The following is a 27800-nucleotide window of genomic DNA, read 5'->3' on the forward strand; positions in this document are numbered from 1 at the left end:
GCAGGTTAGACGCCTGGCAGGCCCGACGCTGCCCCCTCCCGAGGGCTCGCGGGGCCGCGCAGGTGGGTTTCCAGAAGTTTCTGCGGCCTCGATGCTGGGCTGTTGGCAGCATGGCCCAGGCCCTCTGGGTGGGTGGGGGGCTCCCGGACATGGGCCACCAGATCTGAGCTGCCGGAGTTGCCCTCGGGTGGGGGCGTCAGGGCGCCCAGGGCTTGAGACCACTCGCACATCCTGGTCAGACCTGAGGACGTTAAACCGTCAGAAAGAACAATTCTGTGATCCCGCGCACCCTCTACACAGTGTCCACCAGCAGGGACCTCTGGTGGGGCCATTGTCCCACCAGGGGACGTTGATGCAGTTGCCATACAGAAGGAGCTGCAGCGAGGGTCCCTCCCATGTCCCTTAGAGCCGCGCCCACCTCCCTCCTGCCTTACGAAGGCTTCAGGCCTCAGTTTCCCCATCGGTAGAGCAGGCAAAGGAGGGCACCATCACAGCCCGAGGGGGAGGTGATTGGAGTCGACCCCATGGCGCTGGGAGCCCAGCACAACATGGCCCCCGTCTCCAGACCCCCGAGCTCGTCTCTGGGACACCCCACCCCTCCCCTCCGGGCCCCTCTGCCCCCAGCCACGTTGTAGGGCAGAGGCTCCTCAGATGGGGTGCTTGGACCAGGAGCGTCGCCTGGGAGCCTGTCAGCTGACGCAGGTCCTCGCCCGTACCCCAGACCCCCCGCAGCAATCTGGACACACGTGGGAACCCCTGATGTAGCCCGGGGAGAGAGCCCTGCAGCCTCAGAGAAGGGACTGGGGTCCCCATGCTGTCCCTGGGGTGGGCAGGGGCAGGGCTACGTTCTGGTTGCTCCTACTTACTGTTCCCCACTGAGGATACACGTGGAGTGGGGGGTGGAGGGCAGGTTTGCAGCAGCTTCTCTGAGCAGGTGAGGTACTCTCTGGCCTTCTGAAGGTGTCCCCGGGGGAGAGAGAGCCCCCCCATCGGGAAGGTCAGGTGCTACCCCTCCCTCGAGATCGTGTGGAAGGACCCTTGCAGGGACTGGACAGTCTGACACTTAGGGCCACTGTCCTGACGTCTCACCAAGGAGGAACCCCGTGCTCTCCCACGCTGCCCGTCACACCACCCTTGGCATGTTTTCAGGGTTGTTTCCTAGCCTATCCCCCCGTGACACGGGTGCTGCTTCCAGAGAACATGCCGGGTCTTGCTCCATTCCTCGTGGCTTACTACTACGTATCCCCCCAACAACTGTTTATCGGGGGCCTGGGGGGTGCCAGGCCCGTAGCTCTGGCGGGGATGGAGAGGGATGGGCAGCCCTGACCTCTGCGATCCAGAGTGAGTGTGGATTCAGAGAATGACCCTGAGTGCGAGGGGCCCTGAGGAGCCTGGCCTCACAAGGTGCTGGTGTAAGTGGGTAAGACCCAGGCCCAGGGCCCTGTCCCCCACCTGCCGACCTGTCCACCTGCCCACCTCCCTGCAGGCAGGAAGCCTCAGGCCAACTCTCTGCCAGAGGCCCCAGCCCCTGTGCACCCCCTGTGCCAGCCTCTGCACTCACTACCCCTGACTCCTGGGGTGACCCCTGACCCTGCTGTGCAGTGGCCTAATGAGCAGAACGTCCTGTCCCACAGCACGTGTGTGTGTCACACACACACTCATGAGTGCATGGTCCTCGCTGGACAGTCCTCCTCACTGCTCCCAACTCGCCCACAAAGTCCCACTACCTACAGTGAGCGAAGGAACATGCTGGGTGGGAGAAGGGGAGGGTTCATGGTGAGGAGGGAGCAGGTGGGGGTGGGAGGAGCACCCAGGCCAGGGAGGGGTGGAGGCCAGGGCAAGGGAGAGGAGGGGGCGGGGGCGGGGTGGGGAGGAAGAGGAGCAGGCCAGGGGAAGGGACAGGACATTGTCAGCTGCCTGGAGAGATCAATTAACTGATAAATATTTGATTAGAACCTCCACTAACTCACCTCTTCCCAGTGTCCCCACACCTTCCCTCCTCCAAGGCCCTTCTATCTGCTCCTTGTCACCCTATCCTCACCCCATGCCCCCAGCACCCTCTTCCCTGGGTCCCCTGGGGACTGAGTGACAGCCACCACTCCCAGTACAGCGGCCCCCGGAGCTGGAGCCCAGAGCTGGAGCCCGGAGCCCAGGCTGTCGGGAACCTGCAGGACACAGGTGGGATGCCACAGCAGGGTGTCGGGCTGAAGGGCCGCGGGGGGTGCAGGAGGCAGCTGTGAGACGGCCACCCAGGGCCCTTTACCATGTGGCAACAAATCAGCACATCTGAGCACACAGCGCTCTCTACTTTGCACACTAACTCATTTAATCCCCCTCCGATCCCCAAGGTCACAGTATCGCCCATTTCACAGCTGGTAAGACCGAGGCACAGACGGCCTGGCTCTCAGGCCTGCACCCCTGCTCCTGCATGCACAGCTCTGCCCCTTCACAGGCGGGTCCTGGGGGACGGGATGGGAGGTTTCACAGCCCGGGGACACAGTTTAGAGCCTGGGATACACAAGGAGGGCTCCCTCTGAGCCACGGGGTGGCCCTGGGTGACCATTCGTCCTCTTTGAACAAAGTCGTCCATCTGCAAGAGGTTATCACGGGGCCCAGACAGAGGAAGCGCAGAATAAAAGCTAGCCAGCGTGGTCTGGTGGGTCCCGGGGTTGTCATGGTTGTCTCACCACTCCTGCCACCCACGCTGGAGGGGACTGTGGTCACGTGAGGGGCCCTCACCCTGGATGCACATCCCACGCCTGGACCCCTCCCCAGGGCAGCTGAGCATATTTACAACCAAACTCTCCCATGACATTCTGCTGTGTGGCCCGGGCTGAGGGCCCCTGGACCAGACCCGGAGGGAAGAGCAGAGGGTGTCGGGTGCACCGAGGGCGTGATGCGCCTGACATGGAGAGGCCAGCACGGCCGGCGCAGTCACGTTCCTGTCCTTCCTTCTTCCTCGGTCCGCTGGGGCCAGAGTGGAAGAGGCTTGGGCTCTGCGGCATGAGCGAGCATAGTCCTCCTGCCAGGCTGGGGCCTCGTCTCAGAGCAGCTTGTGAACGTGTCTGGCTCCCCAGGGGCCTGGAAATCCCCAGAGCCTGAGGGTGACTCGCTCACTCTCGCTCCCACATCCTTGCACTCAGCAGAGCACTTTGCTGCACCCAGAAGAGCCTCCATGTGTATTGGATGGGTGGGTGTGTGGACGGAGGGATGAATGGACAGACTAAAGGACAAATAGGCAGATGAATGGATGGATGGATAGAAGATGGATGGATGGATGGATGGGTAGATGGATGGACAGATGGAAGGATGGATGGATGGATGGATGGATGGGTGGATGGATGGATGGATGGAAGGATGGATGGGTGGATGGATGGGTGGATGGATGGATGGATGGATGGATGGAAGGATGGGTGGATGGACATATGGAAGGATGGATGGATGGATGGAAGGATGGGTGGATGGACATATGGAAGGATGGATGGATGGATGGAAGGATGGGTGGGTGGAAGGATGGGTAGATAAATGGATGGATGGATGGGTGGATGGACAGATGGAAGGATGGATGGGTGGATGGATGGATGGAAGGATGGATGGAAGGATGGATGGATGGATGGATGGGGTGGATGGATGGATGGAAGGATGGATGGATGGATGGATGGATGGATGGACATATGGAAGGAGGAGTGGATGGATGGATGGATGGATGGATGGATGGATGGATGGACATATGGAAGGAGGGGTGGATGGATGGATGGAAGGATGGATGGAAGGATGGACGGATGGATGGATGGATGGATGGAAGGATGGATGGGTGGATGGATGGATGGATGGATGGAAGGATGGATGGGTGGATGGATGGATGGATGGAAGGATGGATGGATGGATGGATGGATGGATGGATGGATGGAAGGATGGGTGGGTGGAAGGATGGATGGATGGATGGAAGGATGGGTGGATGGACATATGGAAGGATGGATGGATGGATGGATGGATGGATGGATGGATGGAAGGATGGGTGGGTGGAAGGATGGGTAGATAAATGGATGGATGGATGGGTGGATGGACAGATGGAAGGATGGATGGGTGGATGGATGGATGGAAGGATGGATGGAAGGATGGATGGATGGATGGATGGGTGGATGGATGGATGGAAGGATGGATGGATGGATGGATGGATGGAAGGATGGATGGGTGGATGGACAGATGGAAGGATGGATGGGTGGATGGATGGATGGAAGGATGGATGGAAGGATGGATGGATGGATGGATGGGTGGATGGATGGATGGAAGGATGGATGGATGGATGGATGGATGGACATATGGAAGGAGGGGTGGATGGATGGATGGAAGGATGGATGGATGGATGGATGGATGGACATACGGAAGGAGGGGTGGATGGATGGGTAGACAGGTGAAGGGATGAGTAGATAGTCATTATACCACTTTCTCTACAAACTTCTTCCCCTCTCCCATTGTTACATTTTCCCGATAGAACTGGTCAGATCCAGCTCTGCCCACTGTACTCCATGGCTCACACTGTTGGAGAAAAACCACAAAATCATCCTGAATGATTCACTTGAGATCACTAACCACCGACCAAAGCAGTTTCCATTTCCTGTTTTCCGCAGAAAACAAGAGCGGAACGTCCGCGCTCACCTGCTGGCCCGCTGGCCTCCTACCCCAGAGCCCAGCCCTTCTCACCAACGCATGCTCACAGCGCTGGCGATTCGCTGCAACATCTCCCAGGACAGGAGCAGGACAACCTCCTGGACTGTCGTCCCCTGAGGCTACAACCCAGCTAACTATTTCCCTAGGGAGCAAAGTCTCTGGAATGAGCTGCTAGATCTGCACCCCCAATTCTTCTACTCCCACTCCTTAGCCCCACTCCAAACTGGCCCCATTCCCTGAAACCACCTTCGTCAAGGGTCCCACGTCTGCCACACTGAAATCCTCACCGGACCTGGTCCCTCAGCAGCACTGACTCCTCTCTCTAGACTTTCCTCGCTCGGTTTGGTTGCAGCACGCGCTGTGGGTTCTGCTTCCATGGAAGTTCCTTCTGCATCTGGGTTACTGTTTCCTCACATCTCCCCAACCTGCAAACGTTGGAGGCCCCCCGAAACCCGGTCTTTGGGCCCTCTCTTACGTGGCTCATTACCTCAAGGTTCTTAGCCTCAATTTTAAAGTAGCACCGTACGTTGGCCACCCCCAACGGCTGCCAGCTGTCTGCACACCTAATCCATCATTCGAGCTTGACCTACTCCTGAAGGGACTCCTGCTCCCCTCCGTTGTCCTCATCAAATCCGCCTCTCGTGAGGTCACCCACTGCCCACAGGTCGGTGCTCAGCCCTACACCTGGAGGGTGATACCTCTCCTTCCGTCCACTCCAAACAATCGAGCAGGGAGCCCCGTCAGCTCCACTTTCAACATGTACCCAGGACCCAACCGTCTCTGCCAACTCGCTGCTCCCACCTAGGTCTGCCCCCCCCCCCGCCCCGTGATTTCCCCCAGTCTTCCTGCTTCTGCTCCTGCCCCAACGACCTGTCCTCTCCAAGTAAAATCCAGACACTTGGAGGGGACTGTCCCTGCATGACCTGGATGGATGGGTGGATGGACGGAGGGATGGATGGATGGATGGATGGACGGACGGACCCCCTACCACTGGGGCCTCCCTGAATGTTCTATGCTGAGCACAAGTGTCTCTGCTGCCCCTCGAATGTCCAGTTCTGGCCTCGAGGAATTTGCACTGACCGTTCCTTCTGCAGGGACACTGCTCCCCTCATACCCCACGGCAGTCTCTCTTCCTTCAGTGTCACCTTCTCAGGGAGGCCCTTTAAAATTGGGGTGCCCCCACTCTGCACTCCCCACCCCCCGATGCGGCTCTGCTCTTCTCCATCTCAGTCCCCACGTGGCTACGTGCAGTCTGCCACCTGCCCCACAGCATCATGTCCAGGCACAGTCTGCCTGTCGTTGAATCTCCAGCCCCCAGAGCGTGACGACACGCAGTAGGACCGCGAAAGGTGTGCACCTAGTGGAGGAGTGAACGTGTTGTGACAGTGGTCACCAAGAGCGCTCTGTGCGCCCCGTGTGCCCCCGCACGGCGTCCCCACAACGAGCCCAGAGGCAGGACTCGGCAGGAAACTGCGGACTGCTCGCTCCATGCCCGCTGCTCTGCGCCCCTTTATCTCATGTTTGGTCACAGACCATGCAGGGCAGGTATGTCCCTCGTGATCTTTACGGGGGGGAAACAGAGGCACAGATAGACATGTCTGCTTGGGGACCCAGGGCGGGTGCGCACACAGACCCGTCCCATCCCACGTCCTCCACTGCACACGTGCCAACGGCAGAGGCAGGGGTGCGGAGGGCGGAGGCCCGCGGCCCCTTCCAGCCCCTCTGGCTCTCGAGAGCCGACGGGGAGCATCTCTTTCCAACTCCAAGTTCGGTGGCCTCGCCCTGGCAGCTTGAAGTCGGCCAGAGTGGGGCTATTTACACCCCGAGGGTGGGCGGGTGCTGCCCGGCAGGCCCCGTCGAGCTGCTGCTAGAGCCAGCGCACCACCACCTGACTCCCTCAGCTCTCCACAGGTGACCGCTGGGGCTGCCCCTGGGTGCTGACGGTGGCGGGGGGGGACCCAATACCGAACGGGACTCTGTGCAAAGAACTAAGTTGGGCCCAGGCGACATTTACAGAGTCGCTCCCGCACCCGCACTTATGGACGGGTAGGGTGCGGTCTGCAGCTGGTCCGGCAGGAGCCAGCCACTCCCAGACGCGGTGATGGAGGCTGGAAGGCGAGTTCCAGAAAGATCCACGTTCACGCATCTGGCAAAGGGGAACCAAGGAGGGCAGGCTGGCGGTGCGCACAGCTGGCCTTGAGGGTGCGCCTGGGGCTCTGCGTGGATCCCACCAGCGAGCGCGCCCCCCCTCTCCCCCAGAGGTGACTGGCGCGGACTGCACCCCCTGCCCTCCAGTGTCGGTGTTGGGGGAAGAGCGAGTCTGGGGTCTTTATTCCCTAGCTCCCTCCCCGGAGGCTGTCGCTGGCTCTGGAGGGACTGGACCGCCCCTGGAGGGGGCCCACCCAGGACCCTCCCTCCTTCCCAGATCCACTCGCTGCTTCCTCTTCACCCCTTCTGGAGGCGGTGGCAGCTGGGTCACCGGTCCCTGGCAGGCCCCTCCGCCCACCCTCCAGGCACTCCTGAAAATAGTCTCCCTGTAAATAAACTCACCTGGAATGACCCCAGGGAGCGAGGCAGCCTGAGTTCCCAGGTCCCTCGGCCAGTGTGTCCCCGTCCTGCCAGGGTGAGGGGCCCCCGTGTGTGCGCAGTGATGGGCCGGCGGGACGCCTGGGGAACGGGGTCGCTGGGGGGAGGCGGAGGGGGCAGGGGCAGCTGACGGAAGCCCGCCTGGACCCTCCCGGCCTGCCCAGTCCCTCCGGCTCCTCCTGCTCGTGGTCCCTCCAGGACAATCAGGCTAATTGCCTCTTGGCCTCCTCACCCCCAGGAAGGAGGGCGGCGCAGGCCCCAGGGCCCGCGGGCCAGGCTGCGGTGGGGAGGCTGGCGGCAAAGGCTGGGCAACGAGCCATTTCTTCACCTCTGGGCAAGGCCGGCTTCCAGACGGGGCGGAGGAGGGGCAGGGCGGCCTGACCCGGGCACGGACCCAATCCCCAGGATGTGCTCCGGCCGCCCCCCAACCCGCATCACGCCCACCTGCCCTGGGGTGTCGGACCCTCACCCCCTCAGCCCCGCCCCGCACACTGATACCTCCCGTCACCAGCGCCTGCTGAGCTCTGCCGCCTGGCACGGGGAACACCGGGAACACCGGGGGAACAGGCTGGGGTCTGCCCAGGGCCGGCGGTGAGCAGGGCCTCCCCTTGGTGCCTGCAGACTGGGTGACCTCCGGTGACCTGAGTTGGGGGTCACAGGCTGCATTTCACAGAGGGGACCCTGAGGCCACAGGCCACGTGGCGAGTGAGCAGGAGGTCTGAGGCCCTTGCAGCATGGAGGGGGTCATTGTACGGACGCCGTAGGGGGCAGTGGGGAGAGGCGCCCGGGACGGGGTCTTGGAGATGCCGCTGCTCATGCTCCCCGTGGTCAGAACCACGAGGGATGGACAGATGTCAACTTCCCAAGCCCGGGCCACGGCCTGCTCATCCAGAGGCAGGGCCAGGAGAGTGAGAGGGCTGGGTTCCAGAAGACACCTGTCCAGGGGGCCCTTTGTGAGCGTTCCTGGCAGCTCTCCCCCAAACCTGCACAGAATCAGTGTGGGAAGGGGCAGGGGCTGACCTGGGGGTGACCTCTGGCAGGCAGGAGGTGTGGGGCCTCCCGTGACAGCTGAGCCAGGGGACCTCGTGGCGCTGACCTCCCAGCCTGGAGGGAGCCCCCCTCGCCCCCCACCCCAGGCGCACACACCTGCACGGGAGGCAGTGGCTCTCCTCTCTGACTGTAGGCGACACCCAGCCTGGCCCACAGGGCAAACGGGGGCTCTCATCTCTCTGCCTCCCCGACAGGCGCCCCCACTGGGTTCTGCTCACTACCAACGTGAAGCCTCTTTTGGTCTTGGAAGAGAAAGCTCTTCCACTCACTGAGCTGCAATCTGCCTTCTGGAAACTTCCACCCAGCACCAGGCTCAGCCTCTGAGCCTGCACAGTCGCGGTCCAGGGACTCCCTCTCCCATTGCCGAGCCTCCGGGGAGCGAAAAACCCAACACGGCTGCACCCGTGGTGGTTCCCTTCTCACAGGTGAGGAAACACGGGAACGGCTCTGTTTGGATCTGAATCCAGGCCGGAGTTCCCAATCGTCCCCCCCTCCGGCTTCTGCACCTTCCCCTTCTCAGTGCAGGGGGCCTGGCGGACACCCACCTGCGGTGCAGGAGGCTCCCTCTGGCTGGGCCTGCCCAGGGCGGCTGGCTTGGGGGCCACGGGAGAGAGTGTCCCGGAGCGAGGGGACCACGCAAGGGAGAGCTGGGGCAGCGCCGTGGGAGAGCGTCCCGACGCTCAGGGCGACAGGAGGGAAAGGGGGCAAGGCTGGGAGAGACACAATCCTACCCGAGGGGATGGTCCTTTCTTTTTCTTTTTTCAATGTGCCAAACGTAGCAAAGTGAAGTTTTGGGGGAAAAAGAAGATTAAATCATGAAGCGGCATGGAGTCGGGGCCGGGCACACGGTGGTATCAAGGGAACAGGCCGGGTGCCCACCGACGCCCATCCCGGGCGAGCCCAGGTGCCAGGGGTCCGCTCTGTTCCTGTGCATGGCTCTTGGTTCGGGGGAAGGCGTCTTGCCCTGATTCAAGGCACACTGGGCAGGACTATCATGGGTTTTCTGGAAGTTTCCAAGGATGGTGGAGCCTGGCCCTGCTCCCGGGGGACCCGTGACGACAGGGATCCCAGAAAGAGACCTTGGAGTACGTTCCACCCACTCGGCTGAGGACACCCGCACTGGGGAGGCTGACTCGCCCAAAGTCACCCTGGTGGGTGTGCGGGCGGGGCTGGTGTCCGCGCATCTCCTCCAGCAGGGGGTACGAGCAATGGTGTGCGCGGACTCGATCGCGGAACGTGCACAGAGCGCCCAGCTGGTGCCCCCTTCTAGCGCCAGCGAGCGCCACTGAGCACCAGTGTGAGCGCGGACCTGTCTCCGGAAGCGGACACCCCTGCCGAGGCCCCCTGGGCATTAACTAAATTTGAAATGCATGATGTGATTTTCAGGGGCAGCCAATTAGCCTCTCCATGGCGCTTGGCTCGGGTTCACGTTCGAATTTCCTGGGCGGCTGGCTGAGAGCAGGGGCTGGGCCTTGGGGTGGCTCGTGACTCACCGGGGGCTCCCCCTGCGAGGGCAGTGGGGGGCACCGACACAGAAATAAACGGTCCCAACAGTTTTCGAGGTCCTGCCACCGTCCCGGGGAGGGAGAGAGGGCTGCTCTGGGGTTCAGCCGGGGTCACTGGCGTGGGAGGCAGGGGGTGGGCAGCCGCAGTGCTCGGCTTTCTCCCTCACCACGTACTCAGTTGCTTCGTCAGCCCAGAAACAGGCCGTCCTCATGGCTTATGGGCTCCTAACCCCACGTTTTGGGAGGAGAGCATCCTTGCCAGATGGGAACAGGGGTGCCCCAAACTAGCCCAGGCTCCCTGGGGGGAAAGCCAGGTCCTAGCAGTGGGAAGGGGAGCCTCCATCTCCATCTGAGACCCTTCCTGGTCCCCTTGTACCCCGCATGGCAGAGACTCGTCTCCTGGATGCTCTCATGCCTCCCTCCCGAGGTTCTGGGAGATGCTGCAGCGGGGAGCGGGGTGGGGGCGTCCCTGCCGGCCAGCACCTTGAGGCCAGAGACTCTGGGGTGCCGCGGGAGATGCCCGTGCCAGCCCAGGGCAGAGCCGGGCTGCTATCACAGTACAGGCAGCTGGGGTGGGCAGGGGAGGCTCTAGCACCTGAGGCTCAGCGGTGCGGCTGGGGCGGAGCTCCAGGCCAGGAGGCCCCGAGGGCAAGGGCTCCTCCCGAGTCCCCAGCTCCCTGACACCACTCGGGCACACAGCAGGGGCTCAGGAAGTGCCCTGTAGAGCGGATGATCTGAGGAGTGACGGCCACCAGCCGGCCCGTGTTAAGCAGGAAGGGCGCCTCCTCTCAGGTAAGGGCCGAGCCCTCCGTGCCCGTGGCCGAGCCCGGCCGACTCCAGGACGCTGCCTGACCCGCGTGCACGGCTGCCCCAGGGGAGTAGAGGGCGGTGTGCCCTCGCCCACGGCCTGGAGGACGGTCAGAAGCCCCGCGGGCCGCTCCCTGTGCCAGGGCCTCCGTCCCTCCCAGAAGTCGTTCCAAGCAAGGGAGCCACCAGCCCCAGGGTCCCGTGCCCCTGCTAAGAGCCTGCCTCTGAGCCTGGCGCTCCCCTCCGGTGTGCGCGGGGCGCCCACGGTGCCAGGCTGATGTGGGCTCTGCACAAGGCTGGGCAGGGGGTGCAGCGCCGTTGGGGGAGGGCAGCGGTGGGGGGAGGCTGGAAGGAAGCAGGGAGCCTGCTGGGAGGGAGGGAAGCTGAATCCATCTAAGCGACGGCTCCCCCCGCCCTCCACCCCCGCCCCCTCCAATCCACTCCGTCCCCTGGCAGCCACTTTAATATCCTTTATTAATTAGGGCTGTCAGACGGCGCGTCACCCTCCGTATTACTGCATTCAGGGGCCGTTTGGCTGAGGTCCCTCCTCATTCCCTCCTTCCTGCGCCGTGAGGGGCCTGGTGCCCAGGCTGCCCCGACGCCCCATGTCTGCTCCCACTCCCGGGACCGAGAGGGACTTCAGGAGACATTCAGGCAGAGCCGCTGCAGAGGGGCAGCACCCTGAGTCTCTGGCCACTGCCCTGGGCCACGAGGGGCAGGCCTGGTGGGGTTCCTGCCGGCCCTGCCACCTGCCATCCGCCAGAATCTTGGGTCTCCCCCTGCTTTGTGTCTCCTTTCCTTCTGCCCACAGCCGCTCATTTCCCAGTTGGGCCTCCAGCCTCTTCCTCTTTGGCACTTTGGAGGCTGCGGGTGGGCGACGGCCGGGTGGGCAGTGGGGTAACCTGCAAGGTCTGAGCCCGGAGCCCTGCCTCCAAACACACGGAACACATGAGGCTTACACGGGGGCCCAGCCTGGGTTCCCAGCAAGCCCTCAGCACGAGGGCCAGCCCCCTCTGGGGCGTCCTGGGCACCCTGCCTCTCCACTGAGGTGGTGCAGGGCTGGGGAGGCTGGAGACACTTGTCCTAGTCTCCCTGCCACGGTCAGGTTTCTGCACCCACACCACGAAAACTGGTGGTGCTGGCCCAGAGCTGATGCAGTGCCTGAGCAAGACGTGCCTGTGCCGGCCTGGTGCCTACAAGGCAGCGAGCTCCCTGCACTGTGCATGCTCTGTGTGTGCCCTGCGTGCTCCATGCATGCTGTGTGTGTGTGCCTTGCATGCTCTGTGTATGCCCTGCATGCTCTGTGCATGGTCCATGTGTGCTGTATGCACTGTGTGTGCTCCATGTGTGTGCTCTGTATGCTCCGTGTGTGTCCTGTATGCTCCGTGCATGCCCTGTGTGCTCTGTGCATGCTCCATGTGTGGTGTATGCACTGTGTGTGCTCTATGTGTGCCCTATGTGCTCTTTGTGTGTTCCATGTGTGCTATATGCACTGTGCATGCTCCACGTGTGCCCTGTATGCTCTGTGCATGCCCTACATGCTGTGTGTGCTCCATGCGTGCCCTGTATGCTCTGTGCATGCCCTGTGTGCTCTGTCCGTGCTCCATGTGTGCCCTGTGTGGACTGTATGCTCCATGCATGCTCTGTGCGTGCCCTATATGCTCTTTGTGTGTGCCCCATGTGTGCCCTGTGCGTGCTCTGTGTATGCCTTGGATGTTCCCTATTCTGTGGGTGCTTTTCACAGGCTCCATGTGTGCTGTGTGTGTTCCACGTGTGCTCTGCACCTGTTGTGTGTGCTCGGTGCGGGCTCCATGTGCGCTGTGAGTATCCCAGGCTTGCCCTACATGTTGTCTGGGGGAAAGAACTCGAAACATCCGTGATCTTGGATGGACCAATACCCCACCACCTTACCATCTCGCAGCTGAACTGCTGGCACTGCCCCCATCCACAAATGCGGCTGCAAGCCCAGGCCCCGAGCATTCCCCGAGAACTTGGCCACCGCCACCAGAAACCATGGGTTCCTCCCAGAGTGCTGCAGGCACACCAGTGTGTGATCCCTGTGCTCACCCCAACCCCAACACTAGGGTGGTGAGCATACCGGCCCTGAGGCTGGTTACTCCACACAGTAGGAAAGAAGCCACAGGTAGGATTTTGTAGTTTTCTCTCTTTTGGTAAGTGTATTTTAATAAAAGTTGTTTCCCTTGTGAGCCTACGTGCTGTTCATTTAAGACCATTTTCTGTGATGGGGTCCTAGTGCCTCGCCAGATGTGACGGGGGACAAGAAGGAACAAGAAGCCATAAGGACCTCTGGCATGGATGGACCCCTGGGGCCAAGACATGCACCCTCCCACCCCCTAGAATGGAGCTGGCCACTTGGCCAGAGCCCACTGCCCCTCAGTCCAGACTCGGCCCCAATGTGCTCCACTGAAAAGCCCCAGGCGAGGGGATGGATTTTTGCACGATTAAGCCATAATTCCCTCCAAACCCACTGCATACAAATCATAAATAATGTGGCTCTGTAAATCCCCTTCTCCCATCAGCTGCACCTCCACCAGGCTCCCCTCCTGTCTGGGGAAATCAGCCAGGAGCCGTCTGGCTGATGGGGCTTGGAAAGCACGGGGCAGGGGTGGGGGGGGCGGTAGTGGTTGGTAGGAAGCAGGTTCACCCTAGACTGTCAATCAGGCCGGAACGAAACACCACCAGCCAGTCGCAGCTCCCGGGTCCACAATGCAGGAGGGCACGCCGTTGGGGGGACAAGCGCTGCCCAGGGCGGGGTGGGGGTAGCAAGGAGCTGAGAGGCTGGCCCGATAAACAGCATCCTCACGCTGTTTACAGACGCCCTGGGGATCTGAACCAGCAGCTCTGTGTACGCACGTGTGTGCACGCCAGGAAGAACCGGCAGCAGGCACCAGGTGGCTCCCCCGTGGGCACAGGGGGGCTCCTGTGGTCAGCAGGAGACAGCGTGCGGGGCCAGGCCGCCAGGGAGGCCAGGGCGGGTGGTGGCGGAACTGGGGAATACCCCTTGGCGGAGCTGCCCCCTTCAGTCCCCAGGAGCACCTGGGTGAGCAGGTGCAGCCCGGCTCCCCGCAGGCAGCGGGAAGGTCCCCGTGCGGCTCTCAGCTGCTGCTCATGGCCCCCCTCTGCGAGCGGCAGAAAGGGGTGCGGGAGACGGACGACTTCAAGATTGGGAGAAGGGCACCCCTGGCTCTGCCAGGCACTGGGAAAGCAAACCCTGGTGGGCGCAGGGACCCTCTTCAGGCCGTGCAGAGGCAGTGGGATAAGCAACTGCTGGAAGCTGGGGTGCAGGCCCCAAGGAAGTGCTGTGTCCCAGGGGTGATCCATCACTGGCTTCTCCCCAATTCACAGCTGAGCACAGTGGAGGAGCGCCCGAAGCCTGTCCTGGAAGCGTTCAAACACCTCCTCCAGGAAGCCTTCCCATGGCTCGGCTCCTCCTCCGTCTTGCCCAGGCCCTCTGAGACACTCCTGTGAGTTTATAATCTGGGGGAGCACGTGTGGCAGGTTCGTGTGCACACGCGAGTGGGTGGGCAGACATCAGGCTCCTCCTCAGTGGGGTGGAGACGACGCTGTCTGGGCCGAGGCTCCTGCCCAGGGCCTCTCGAGGACGGGCTCCGGGCCAGCTGGCAAGCTGACCCCAGCAGGAGCGCCGCCGGGAGCCCCCCCTGGTGTTAGCCCCCGCCCCCCGCCACTTCCCCCAGGGCCTGGGGCGGCTGGCTGTGCAGGTCTAGGGAGAGCCCTCTGCAGCCTCAGCGGCATCCCTGGGTCTGCTCCCTGCATATTCATTAAGGAATATTAGCATTATTAATGGCCCGTGGTCTTCCTGGAGCAAGTGAAACAGGATATTAAGCGCAGTGCCCGGATATCAGGTGGGTGGGTGGGCGGGGGTGCGGACAGTGGGGGGGGGGGTGGGCAGGACCCACCCCTAGGTGCAGCCTGGGGTCTGTGCCCGGTGGCCCGGGGTCCTGGCACCCCCCTCCCTCCCACCTGCCCTTCTCCTACTTTCCCAGAGCTCTGGGAAGCCACACTCAAATGAAAATTCGCAAAATGTAATTAGGAAGGTAAATTTCTCGGCAACAAAGATTACGTAATACGCCGCGCAGTCCAACACCCGCCGGGGACCTGGTTTGAGAACCGTGGGTTTAGCCGCCGCCGGGTGGGGTGTAACTCCCCCTACCCCCGTGGCCTTCCTTCCCTGGGGACTTTGGGGAGTTGGGGGTCGGTGCGTCCCTGGGATGGGGGGTCTCACTGGGGTCACGCCTGGTCGCGTGTGGCCACACACAGCAGGGCCCCGAGTGGGGTGGGCGGGGCAGCGGCGTCGCACGGCCCTGGAGCAGCGAGAAATGCAGGCTCTCAGCCCCCCTGAGCCGCCGACTCGACTCGGAACCCGGGACTCAGGACAACCTCCGCTACAGATCCCAGACCCCAGATGTGGCTCGAGGGGCCCCTCCGCCTCTGCTGCTGCCCTGGTCGCGCTTGAGCCCAACCTGCTGGGCCTGGGACCCCAGCTGGGGTCTGCTGGCCGGGGCTGGTGCTTGCGGAGCGGGGAGGCGCTTCCGTGCCAGGCCCAAGTGGCCTGGACCCGGGATGAGTCCTCTGCTCTGCTGGGGGCACTGTGTCCTCTAGAGACTCAAGGCCTGGGCCCTGGTGACCAGGAGATGGGGAGGGGGTGCTCCCACCCACTGGGCCTGGGCAGACACCTGCTTATTAGCAGCATCAGGGGACAGCAGCTGTGGGTGGTCTGGGCCAGGCGCCCAGGGCAAGAACACAGGGTGGGGGGCTTGCTGCTGAGCCCCAGGCAGCCCCCTTGGCACCGGGGGCAGAGCTCCAGGAGGCAGCAGGGATTCCGTCCGATTCAGGAGGGACCTGAGTGTCGTCTCCTGAGAATTATGTGGGTGTGACCCCACCTGACCCTGCAGCCAGTGTGTGTGTGTGGGGGCTCGGCACACCCAGGTGAGGAAACGAGGCCCCACGAGTCCGGGGTCCCTGAGGTCATGGGTGCACTAGTGGCACCACCTGGCCTGCCACCAGGTCCTGCAGGGGCAGCACCTCCCATCACCTGTTTGCACCTCTGAGCACCTGTTCCGCCCACAGCCCCAGGACAGGGCTGCCCAGTGCAGCTCACCTGTGCTCCCTCAACAGCATGAGACCCACGAGGAAGGACAGGTGAAGGGGCGGGGCTCCCCGGGAGGCGAGCTGGGTGGTGGTGGGGACCCTGAGGAAGGCCTCACCTCCCCTCCCCGTCTCCCAGCTGGAGGACCATCTTGACCCCCGGGGTCAGCCCGCCACACCCTTGAGCTGGCAGGTGGCTGGAGCCAGGATGGAGGAGGAGACTTTGGGAACTGGACACGACCTCCACTCTGGGCCAGGCGGTGGCCGGAGCATGGGGAGGAAAGAGGGCGGGCCTGGCCGGGAGGGGAGTGGGCCCGGCGCTGAGAAGAAGCCCCCAGGCCACCGGAGTCCTGGGGGCAGGGGTGGGGTGGGGGGAGCGCAGCCTGCTCGGAGGAGCCCGGCCCATCCTGACCACCCGGGGGGGCCGAGCCTGCCAGGCAGCAGGACACGGGGAGCATGCGGGGCAGCGGGCGGAAGGCGGCACCCACGGCGCCAGCCCCTGCGGACGGCGCTCACAGCCAGGGCCCGCACCTGCGGTTGGGACGGCGGTTCAGTGTGTACGTGAGTGTGGCCCACCCGACGCGTGTGTCCTCAAGCAGGTTGTCCCAGCGGGGGCCAGGCAGAGGTCCTTGGGGGCTGGGGTCCCAGCCCTGCCAGTCGTCCCCGGGGGCCTGAGGCCGCCCCTGCCAGCTGCCCCAGGTCAGGGTCACTCTCCTCACAGCCCTGAACCTCCGTGTGCACAATTCTCTAAGGGACTTTAGCTGGGGACCCGGGATGGCCCTGAGGGGCCTGAGCCCTGCTCACCCAGCCACGGGCCTCCACCAGCCTTCTAACGGGGACCCAGCCTCCCCTTGGGGTCCCTGGAGGGGCCACATGTTCCGTCCCGAATGCCCGGGGCTGGGCCGCAGGGGGGCGCTCTCCCCACGCATGCACCACACGCGTGCCCGCGGCCTCGGTGGTACCCACACCTGCCACAGGTACTCACACCTGCCATGCGCTCGCCCGGCCTCCCTGGGGCATTTCCCCCCGGGCCCCAGCCCCCCAGCCCGGCGCAGGGCTCCTCGGCCTCGCCACTACCCGCGTCCCCTGCCGCAGGGCCGCCCTGGCCGGAGGACGCCTAACACCGTCCCTGCGCCCTGCCCACAAGACGCCACCCAGCTGTGACAACCGAACGTGTGACACTGGCCACACGTCCCCGGGCAGGGGGCAAAAGCACCCTCCGCCGAGCACCTGTGACCCAGCGAGCCCGCGGGCGCCCCCTCCACGGACACGCCTCGGCGGGACTGTGCACGCAGCGGCCACCCACACGCTGGCGGCGCGTCCCCCGTCCACGCGCCCCGCCGCTCGGCCCCAAGGTCCCTGCCGCTGGCACCCGGCCCAGGGCGCGGGGTGGGGGGCAGGCCGGCTTGTCTTCCCGGCTGGCGCCCGGCTCATGGAAGAGGCGAGCGTGGATCTAATCTTCAGCTGATTAAATGTCCCTCATTAATGAGTTTCTTTAATTAATGAAGTTTTTGGGTCTGCTCCACTTGCTTTATTCCAGCCACACTCTGCCTCCTCAGCACAAAGCGGGGCCATTTCCTCCCGGGTAATGAGGGAGCCGGGCCGTTCCTGCCGACGCTGCACTTTGCTGATTGCGCCTGTCAACCCGGAGCTGACAACTCCATCTTAAGCGTCCCTTCCCCGGGAGCCACGTGCACGTGCGAGCTTGCACACGGACGGCGCCCCCGGGCACAGCTGGGCACACACGGCTTCACGTCGCCTGGTGCGTGCAGGGCGCCCTGCACACGTGCGTCACACTCACACCCAGGTGGCACGTGCGCACGTGCAGCCGGCTCTCACGGGGGCACGCTCATTCCCGGGCTTGTGCACACCCACACACGTCGCACCGCGTCCGGCTTCCGTGCGCCTCACGCACACCTCACCCACGTGCACGTGCGCAGACACACGTGCACAGCTCTCGCGGTCCCGTTCCGGGCGCGCTCACACCCACACCCACCTTCGTGTCTCCCGTGCGTGGTGCGCACGCACTTGAACCCAAACCGCAGGAAGTAGATGTGAGGCTGACCCTGCTGGCCCGCCGCGGAAGAAGGCTGGCCGGGGTGCTCGGCACGCGGGGTGACCACGTCCCCAGGTCCACCTGTTGCCCAAGTGACCCTGCCGTGGCTGCCGCCTGGCCCTGGCAGCCGCCTGCCCCACTACGACCAGGCGCCAGCTCTGGGCTCTGGGGCCTAGAAGGATGATTTACTTCCTTTCATTGGCTCATGAAAAGCTCCCTGAATTAAAAACATCTATCTTCTCCTGCTGACGAGGCCGCTGGACTCCACGCCCACGAGGCTGCGCGGTCAGGGGCTACTGCTCCACAGCCAGGAGCGGGGTCGGGCTGCCCTTCGGATTCCCTCATGGCTGGGACAGGGCAGGACACCTCGTTAGGGCCAGGACGAGGCCCTGACAACCGGGGGGAAAGCAGCAACCTCCCCAGGGGCAGAAACGGGACCAGGCGCCAGCCCGGAGGGGCTGTGGCCAGGGCAGGACGGGGCAGTCTGCAGGGATGACGCCCGAGCCACAGTCACACCCACCGCCCGTGTCTGGCCACCATGTCTCACTGACTCATCGATCCAGGTGGACAAGCGGGTGTCACTATCCCCATGTCGCCAACAAGGACGCTGAGTAAGGCTCCCCTGGTTCCCCCGCTGGCAAGTGACAGGGCGGGCTCTGAGCGCAGCTCCACCAGGATCCCCAGCACACTCCACGTCCCGTGGCCGGCCAGGTTCCTCCAGCAGGGGGCCGCCCCGGAGGGTCCTGGGCCCCCGAGAGGGCGCCGATGCTTCGTCCCCTCTTCCACAACCTTTCCGCCCATTACCTTAGGAGGCTCCCAGCACACCTGAGAGGCACGTCTCTCCCTCCCAGATGGGGAAAGAGGCTCGGTGTCACACATGGCAGAGCCTGTTGCGTCCGCGCCCAGGGCCCTTCCCGTCCTGCCACCCTGAGGCCCAGGCGCTGGCCCTGGAAGGGGAGGCCCGAGCGGTGCATCTCCGGGGAGCCCTAGAGCCAGGGTGCTGCCCACCGGCCAGCACGGTGCCAGCACGTTTACCTACATCGGCTGGGAAGCTCGCACTGGCCCTCGGAGGCCACATCACCGGCCTCGTTTTTGCAGATGGAGAAACTGAGGCTCACAGAGGCAGGCTGAGGTTCCACAGCTCAGAGGCATGGTGTGAGAGAAGACGCCAGCCCTCCCAAAGCCCAGGCCCCTTCCCCCGGACCAGCACTCCCCAAGTCATGTGCTACGGAACTCCAGGCTCCTGGAACATTCTAGAGGAGACCCCGGAAGTTCCAGCGGGAAGAGACGTGTTTAACCTGCCGGCTCCTCCGACCCAGAATTCTTTCTCTGCCCAAGGCCTACCCGGAGCAGGGGTCTTCAGGAACCACAGACACACACCACGTGGGGCAGAGCTGGGGGTGCTGCCCCCCTCGAAGGGACAGCTGGCAAGGGGTCCCCCGAGGCAGTGCTGACTGAGGCCAGGAGGTCGGGGGGAGGGACCGCAGCAGTGATGGAAGGGCCCTGGGGGGGCTCAGGTCCCGGACACTGTCTGGGGGGGCAGCGCTGTCCTTGGGGGTGGGGGGCCCAGGGTGCAGCGGGGTGGCTCAAATCAGCCGTGAATACCGGCGGGAACGGGGAGCCTGGCAAGACGGGAGGAGACAGTGCGTCCCCAGAATAGTGACCGGGACAGGCCGGGGCGCTTGGGGGGCGAGAAAGACGCTGTCCGTTCGTAACGAGCAAGGATGGGTGGGCCTTGGCGCCTTCTCCTCGTCTAAGTGGGATCAGTCGAAACCAAACCAAACCACCTGAACCAACCAGAACGCTGGGGCCGCCACGGGTTCCCTGGAGAGGCGAGCCGCGGAGGCCACAGGCCGGGCACGAGGCCGCGGACCCGCTGGGGGCCGGAAGGGGGCCTCCGGGCAGCGGATCCTCCGCCCGCAGCTGCGTCACAAGCAGCCAGGCCTGGGTTTCTCCTCTTACAGCCACTCAGAGAGGTGAGCCCGGGGCCTGAGGTCACACAGCAAGTCAGCGGCGAGGGTCAGGAGGGAAGCGGTGGGGCTGCGCTCGCTGAACCCCAAACACGGCGGCCCCGGACCCACGGGCCTGGCAGAGTTCACAGGGGGGCACCCGGGGGCAGAGTTCGCACCCGTGGGAGGAGAAGGAGGCAAAACGCTGGTGCGCTTCTCATTTCCGGTGCTGTTCAGATACCGTGTGGGTCGGGGAACGACACGTGGCAGCTCTCAGCCGCAGCCGCGGGGAACGCACAGCCTCGCGGTAAACCAGACGACGGGTCTGCCACAGGGGCGCTTTCCCTGAACCAGACCCCCGCGCACCTCGTTCGTCCTTTCTCCCCGAGTGGGTGGCAGATGGGCCCCTCCCGGCCCCCTCTCTCCATCATTGCCCCCACGAAGGGCCAGACACCCGGGGGAGCCGCGAGGGCCGGGCCGCGGGTGGCGGGTGATAGTCGCACCGGCCGGGGCGGTGGAAGGGTCCGAATGTGGTTCATCACATCGGAGATCACACTGGAAAATCAATTTTTAATTGAATGTGCTCTTTGAACGGGCCCTGTTGCCCATGGCTGAACACTAATGGAATTTCCATTCTACGCTGCCCCTTCTCTGTGGACGCCCCCCCCACCCTGACCACAGCAGGGCTGACCAGGCCTGGGGACCACTCGGGGCAGCAGCCTGACCGCGGGGGCCTCCTGAGGGTGAGGTGGCCACGTGCGGGTGGGGAGGCCGTGGCGGGTTTGGGGCGCCAGGGGCTCTTGTGAAGCTGGGGGGCAGGTGGGGCTCCCACGGGGTCTCCTATGTCCTTGCAAAGCGGCAGGGCTGAGGATGGGGTTGGGAGACCCAGTGAGCGCTGCCCCTCCTGCACCCTGGCACCCCTGCACCAGGCCCCTCCCAGCGCCCCACGGAGTCCAATCTGGGGGTCAAGCAGACCAAGGGGACAGACCCGGGGCGGTGTGGGGGCACAGGGGAGACCCGGGGCACAGGGCTCTGCGTCCCTTCTGTCAGGGCCCAAGGAGCGGAGGTAGATGTGACCCGGGGTCGTGGGTCACTGCTTGCATCGTGGAGAGCCCCACACCTGTGAGGAGGGACCAGTGTCGACCTGCGCTGGCTCCGCTTGCTGGGCTCCAACCTGCACAGACCACCCAGGGGTCACCCCGGCCCGTGGGTGCAGCTTGGGGTCACCCAGGACTCTGGCCTTGAACCGTGCTGTCCTGGGGGCTCCTACGAATCACGTCTGCGGTGTCTCTTGTGCCCTCCCCCAGTGACCTTCCCCCCGGTCTCCGCTCAAGGACAGCCCGTGGGGAGGCTGGACCACAGGCATCCCCGAGACGGGGCTCCTGGCTGGCTCACCCCCGAGGAGGGACAGCAGGCTCCCTGCGGCTCATTCTGCCAGTGACAACCCCTGCGGAGGAGGATGGCTGAGTGACGGCCTGGCGTTGGCTGGGAGGCGCCGAGCGCGGCTCCCTGGACAGGAGGGCCCCGTGGGGGAGGACTCGGGCTGAGCTCGCAGGTGGATGCAGGCCGGCCCTTCCTCCTCAGCCAGGCCAGGGCCCGAGCCTGCTGCACCCAAGGGGCAGGGGTGCGGCTGTCCCCGCCTCCGGGCTGTTACCAGGCTCTGAGGCCGATGCCCGTGAGCCCACCTGCATTCTCAGCTGGCTCCTGCGTGGGGTCAGGTGAGTCCAGAAGAACCCCTTGGGGTGGGTTCTCAGCAGAACATCACTGAGCAGCGCCCGGAGCCCTTCGGTGCGGTCCTGTCCCAGTAAAGTGGGGGAGGCTCATAGACAGCGGGGCACGGGTTGGGGGCACGGATCGTGTCTGCCAGCCTCTGAGCGCGGGCGGATGTGCGGGGCCCCAGCAGAGACTGCACGTCTCACCCTGCAGCTCCATCCGTCTCCCCTGGGGGCTGGCCTGAGCTTTTGCATTTCTTTCTTTCTTTTTTTTTTTTTTAGCTTTTGCATTTCAAACTGGCCCCCCGCTGCCGTCCACCATGCACTGGGGGTTCTCAAACGCCTGCTGCTGCTGCAGTCACCTCAGAAGTGTTAAAAAAAACACCACTGCCCGCGTCCCACCCCTGGAGGGTCTGAGCGCTGGCTCGGCAACAGCTGGAGGTGGCCTCGTGGGCATGGACTCCAGGGAGCTCTCAGAGCCAGCCCCCTGCTGCCCTGCCTCCTGCAAGCAGGGCCCGGCCACCCCCTGGGCAGAGCCTTGCCTCCCCGGAGCCTGCAGAGGCCTCTCCTGTGCACTGTCAGCAGCACCCTGACCCCCCACAACTAGATGCCAGTGGCACCCCCGAATTGTGGCCGTCTCGGCTCCCATGGACACATGTCCTCTGGGGGCACCATCGGGAGGCCTGTGAGCTGTTGTTTCCCCTTGGTACCTGGGTCCACTGCCCTGGGGACCCCGTGCTAACGCAGAGCATCAAACCCAGTCTGGGGACGCTCAGTGACTCAGCACTCAACGCACTGCTGGACTTGAACTCAGGGTCCAGGGCCTGGTCCCCAGTTGGTGTTAGGGTCAGGCTTAGCCCCTGCTCTTCCCTTCCTTGAGTCGTTCTGGTTCAAACTGGGGCCCTGGAAGGTGGTGAGGGGCTTCCGGTCCCAGGTGTTTGCAGAGCAGACGGGCATGCCTCGTGCTCACCTGGGGGACAGCACAGGGGTCTCCTGGCCCCTAGCCCACCTCCCACCGGCGTGTAGTTGCCAGCCTCCCTGGCCGTGAGGGGCAGCAATCCCAGCAGCGGCCCACAGCACAGGCTGGCTGCACACCGGGTGCCCTTCTCACCTCCCCCCTCCCCCTGGGGCTGGCACGTGTGTGGCAGCGTCTGGCGCCGTGCTGGGCCAGTTCCGGACGTGGAGAGGGCCAAGTGCAGCTGCCGTGCCCGAGCCCTAGTGCCTCCCGGTGAAGGTCTGCGGCCCCTCTGGTTCCCGGGGGCAGTCCTGGTCCCTGCCTGAGCCCGGGAGAGCTTGTTCTAAAGAGTTATTTATTTGAGAAAAAGGGAGAGAGAGAGAGGAAGAGCCTCACTGTGCACGGGTGGGGTGAGGGGCAGAGGGAGAGAGGGAATCCCAAGCTGACTCTGTGCTGAGCTTGGAGCCCGACGTGGGGCTCGATCCCAGGACCCTGAGGTCATGACCTTGGCCCAACCCCAGAGTCGGACGCTCCACCGACTGTATCACTTCCCCCTTCCCAGCCCTAGTTTCAGTAAAGCACGATCAACACGTCCTGCGGCCAGATCCTCTGCTCCGACCTTACAGGGAAAACCAGAAAACCAGCGCCCAAGGGAGAGGCCTCGCCCCCAGCGGGGTCACCCAGGCCCAGCTCCCAGCAGTGGGTGCCCTCCCACCGTCTGACTGTGGACATGGGTGCTGCGCCCGTCCTGCCTCAACAGAGCACCCGGACACGTCTCCACCCTCAGAGACAGGAAGGCCCGTGTCCCCAGGAGCTGTGCTCACAGATGGGGTGGGGGGCGGTGGCAGCGGCGGGGGCCGTGGCTTTGGTGGAACCAGTGGGGTGCACGGGGATCCGGGGCCGCACGGGGCAGGGCAGCGCGGGGCCTTCCAGAGGCAGGAGGAAATCGGTACAGTACCGACTTCCGCAGACGTCTTAGGTGAATCCGCTACCCCGTCCAGACCACGTCGGCCTGTGTAGCCCATTGTACGGAGGGGAGGCCGAGGCGCACAGAGAATGAGCAACTTGGGAACTGCAGAGCTGTGATTCGAACTCAAAGCGTGGGAGTGGCTACGTGAGGCTGGCCCCCAACCTGGGTGTCCCGGGGGCCACTTGTGCTCTGTGCCCAGCGGGGAGGGAGGCTGGCAAGACCCCCAAGGGGCCACCAGCCAGCCCCCTGTCCCCAGCCCTGGCTGTGACCCGGCGGGGTCCCCACCTGCCACCCCAGGTGTGTGTGTGCAGGCCGGGCCCTGGGCCAGGCACCTGCGTCCAGGACACCAGGCGGTGGCTGGTGCTGAGCTGACAAGTACTTCGATCCGGCTCCTCTTCTCATGCTAATGATCGTCAACGTGAAGCAGAGGCTGCGAAAATTACTTCCTGAAAAAGGAATCGACTGATCCCCATCATTTCTCAAGGAATCACTGACCTGTGAATATTTCATTACCCAAAATGCCGCGCCGTCCATACAAAGCAGCCGCCGCTGCGGCGGGGGCCCGGGAGCTGGGCCGGGGCCGGGGTGGACACGGCCCCTGGGTGCCCGTGGCCGGGGAGGCGGCAGGGAGCGTGGCAGGTGCTTGCGCTTCCAGGCTGTGACCCAGATCCTCTTCCCCACCGGGGACCCCAGGCACGTCCGAGGCTCGGGCCGGGATGGCGGCCTAGGGCGGGAGGCCAGGGTGACACCCTGTTCTCAGTCTGGGGAGCGGCTGCCCTCGCACCTCGCCCTGTGCGCCCTGAGTTTCCGGCTGACACGTCCTGAACTTGCCAGCCCCAGGGTCCCTCTGGAGCCTCGCAACGGCCGCACTTGGAAGTTCTTTCCAGGTCTCGGGCTGGTCTGGGTCTAGATGTTTCTAGAAGCCAGTGCGGCCCTGTGCTCTGCTGCTGTGGCCTGGGGCATGGGAGCCTCAGACCGGCCAACCCGAACCTGCTCCCTGTGACACGGAGACAAGCGTGGGGCCCGGGAGGGGAGGAGGCGTGGGCCCCACAGTCCGGCTGCGGCTCAGGCCCCGGCCCTGGCTCTCAGCGGCCCAGTCCGCAGGCGACCCCGCCTCCCTGGGCCATCGCTGCCCGGGCCCCGGGCGAGGCCAACAACCCGAGCCAGGCGCGCCACGCACAGGCGGTCACAGCGACGTCTACCCGCAGCACCGACGTGGGTACAGCGTCGGCCAGCCGGGAGCGGTTATTAGTGGAAGACTCCGTCCCGGGAGCTCAGGCCTGGGATCTAGGACCGTCCCCATGGGTGCCCCACGTGGGCCGGGCCAGGGCACAGCCACACTGACCTCTCTCCAGAAGGCAGGAGAGGCCAAGACCACCCCCTTGGCATAACTGGCTCCTGTCCATTCCGCTCGTAGGACCATGGCGGGTGGAGAGGGGACAGTCGGGGGCTTCCTCTAGGAGTGTAAGGCGCTGGAAAACAATTTATGGAAAAAACACTAACAATACCCGCGCCCCCGTGCTGCCATGAGCTTTGAGGGGGCGTGAGGCCCCAATGTCCAGCCAGCAGCCACCCATCGATGACAGGGCACCTTTAAGTTTAAGAACCAAAAGAGACCTTCCAGGGCCTTGAGGGTCCCGCAGTCCCTGGAGAGAGACCTCAGCCGGCTGCCAGGGCATGTCACGGCTCCGTTATTATTGCTGGGGTTACGCTGGGGGTGGTGTTTCCAAATTAGCAGATGCAGGGAAGGCGGTGGAAGCATCCATCTGGGGATTAGTAGAGCATGGGAGGCAGCCTCACGGCTCCTCCCAGGCACCGTCCAGCTGCGGGGAGCCGGCCCGCTGGGAGGGGGGAGCAGGTGGGCTCAGGTCTGGCCCGGCTCCCCACGCCCCACTGGGCAGCTACAACGAGGCCTCCCCCTGCCCCTCACCTCACTTGCTCAGCATGAAGACGGAGGTGCCATCCCGGGGGAGGGAGAGGGCTCGGCGGGCCAGGGCGGGGGCTGCAGGCAGGCGTGCGAGGCTCTGGGCAGGAAGTGTGACGGCGGGGGGGGGGGGGGCTTCGGTGGAAATGTCCTCCTGCAGGACCAGCCTCTTTCCTCGCCAGCCAGGACAGCACCCCTGCACCCCAGGGTGGCCTGAGCGCTTGCTTGAGGCTTCGCCCGCCCTCCTGGGCCACCCAACCCCAGCTCCCCCTCTGCCCCGGGATGTCCAGTGGGGCTGGGCTGCTGGCAAAGGGGCCTGCAGCTCCCTGAGGGAGGCCAGTCCTGCAGGGTGAACGGGGTGGCACGGCTGCCACCGTATTAGCATCCCGCAGGCCGAGGGCAAGTGAACGAGGGCAGCCAGCTACCCCCCCCCCCCCCGGAAGGGCAGGATTACAAGCGGACCCTTCCTGCCCGTATAAGGGATCCACGTTACGAGCCCGGGGCAAGGAGGGCGCCAAGGGAAGCTGCTGTCCCCTGGGGGAGGGATGGCCAGGGCCAGGCCTGTGGGGCGGGACAGGAAAGTCTGAGGTCCGGTGGGAAGCAGCAGGTGGCAGCCGACCTGCTGGGCAAGAACTTGGGAGCAGAAGCCACACCCGGGGAGACTGAGGCTCGGGGTCTGTGCAGCGTCCAGGGCGGCTCTGTTGGGGCAGGGCACGGGCTCGGATCAAGGGAGAGAACAGGGCTGTCGGCCCTGCACATCTGGACGTGGAGAACCCGGCAGGTGGGGGCACAGGTGGGGGGTGTGGGAGAGGGAGGAGCCAGCAGGAGGGCTGCCAGAGAGAGGAAGCGGGGGTGGGGGGGCAGGTGGGAGTAGTGGGGGCGGCTCCTTCCGTTTGGGCCTTGCGGGGCCAATCCCCAAGTCTCCATCTTCACTCCCATGTTCCCAGCCCGAATGGCAGCTCCTGGGGTGACTCAGTGGCACTCCTGTGCCTCGTGCCTGCTGCTCAAGCCCCGTGCCCACCCCCACGGCCACGAGGGCTCCTCGTCTCTGCAGCCCAGGGCCACCACTGAATTTGGGACAGACGGCCACCTCTCGGGGCAGGGCCAGGCCTGAGGTAGCAGAGGCTGACCTCCTGCGTCCTCACGTCCCCATCGTTTCCCCCCACCCCGGGCGGCCTCCCCAGCCAGCCCCCACCTTCCAGAGCCCAGGTGAGGGCAGCACAGGGTCGAAGGGACTCACTGCCAGCCAGGCGGATGCTGACGTGCACGGCCTTGGGCATCGGTCCCCCTCTCGGAGCCTCTGTCCCCATCTGCACGGTGGGGAGAGTGAGGGCTCTCTCCTCCTGCACCCCCCCCTCGCGAGACCTGTCCCTGCAAAGTGCCTGCTCTCTGCCCGCCACCCCACTGCTCCCCTGCTCCCCCAGCAGGGCCACCACTCAAGGCCACGCTTGTCCCTCTGCTCGGCTGGGCACCAGGACACTCAGAACAATAGTCTTGACGGGGGCGGGCATCAATCACGACACAGGCATCCAAACTCGACCTCACACTCCGCCCCCCCACAAGTGCCACTCCCCCAACACAGACGAGGAATCTGGGGTGCAGGTGCGTGGGCGGCAGAGACAGCACCTGCCTCGGCCTGCCCGCTCGCTCGGCCTGCCCTGGGACACTGGTGGGGACACGGAGACGGACAGGACATGCCACCCCCCCACCCCCATGGGGCAGGCGGTCAGGGAAGGCTGGTGGGCGGCCGGGGCGGGGAGGGGGGATGACTGGGAGACATGGGAGCTGGGGGAGGGTCTTCTGGGCAGAGAGCACAGGCGCTGGGAGGGGGAGGGGAAGGAGGGATAGAGGAGATTCACGGAGCCCACCCACGGGCTGCACCCACCTCCAGAGGGGCTGACACTGTCCCGACCCACCAGCCCCCAAATCTGGGGCAGCTTCCCCCAAACAGCTGGCGGGCCACAGCTGGCCTCAGCCGGGAGTTCGGGGGTGCCCACGGGGTTGGGGGTGGCAGGCCATGGGACCGTGGGGACCCCAGACCCAGAGGGCTGTGTCCCTGCAGGGTCCCCAGTGGGCAGCAGAGACCCCCCGGCCCCCCCAGCTCAACCGCACTGGAGCCCGGAGGAGGTGGATGTGCTTCAGCAAACACAGACGCTCCCTCAGATAAATCACAGCACCGCACCAGCCGCTGGGCAGGGAGAGGGAGCGGGGGCGACAGCCACAGGGCCAGGGGGCGGCCCCCACCGCGGTGCAGGGGCCGGGGCAGGGAGGGCACCTTCCAGCCGGGCCGGGGCCACCCCCACCCAGGGACGGGGGCGCTCCTTCTGCTGCACACAAGGCAGGGGCCGGGGGCGCTCCCCGCAGGCCAGCCCCGGGCAGGGAGGGGCAGGGGGACACCCCCCTGGGACACGGCACAGGGAAGGAAGGGGAAGGCCCAGCGAGAGCACCAAGCAGAGGTGAGGCAGGGAGAGCTGCAGGGGGAGTGTGA

General features: G+C 64.7%; 1 protein-coding gene across 5 annotated transcripts in view; it reads right to left on the reverse strand.

Annotated features, from left to right (window-relative positions):
* RBFOX3 (RNA binding fox-1 homolog 3) overlaps positions 1-27800 on the reverse strand; it is a 409370-nt gene that overhangs the window by 20136 nt on the left and 361434 nt on the right. The gene's annotated exons all lie outside the window — the stretch shown is intronic.

Source organism: Vulpes lagopus, chromosome 12 (assembly GCF_018345385.1).
Source record: "Vulpes lagopus strain Blue_001 chromosome 12, ASM1834538v1, whole genome shotgun sequence".
NCBI classification, from domain to species: domain Eukaryota; kingdom Metazoa; phylum Chordata; class Mammalia; order Carnivora; family Canidae; genus Vulpes; species Vulpes lagopus.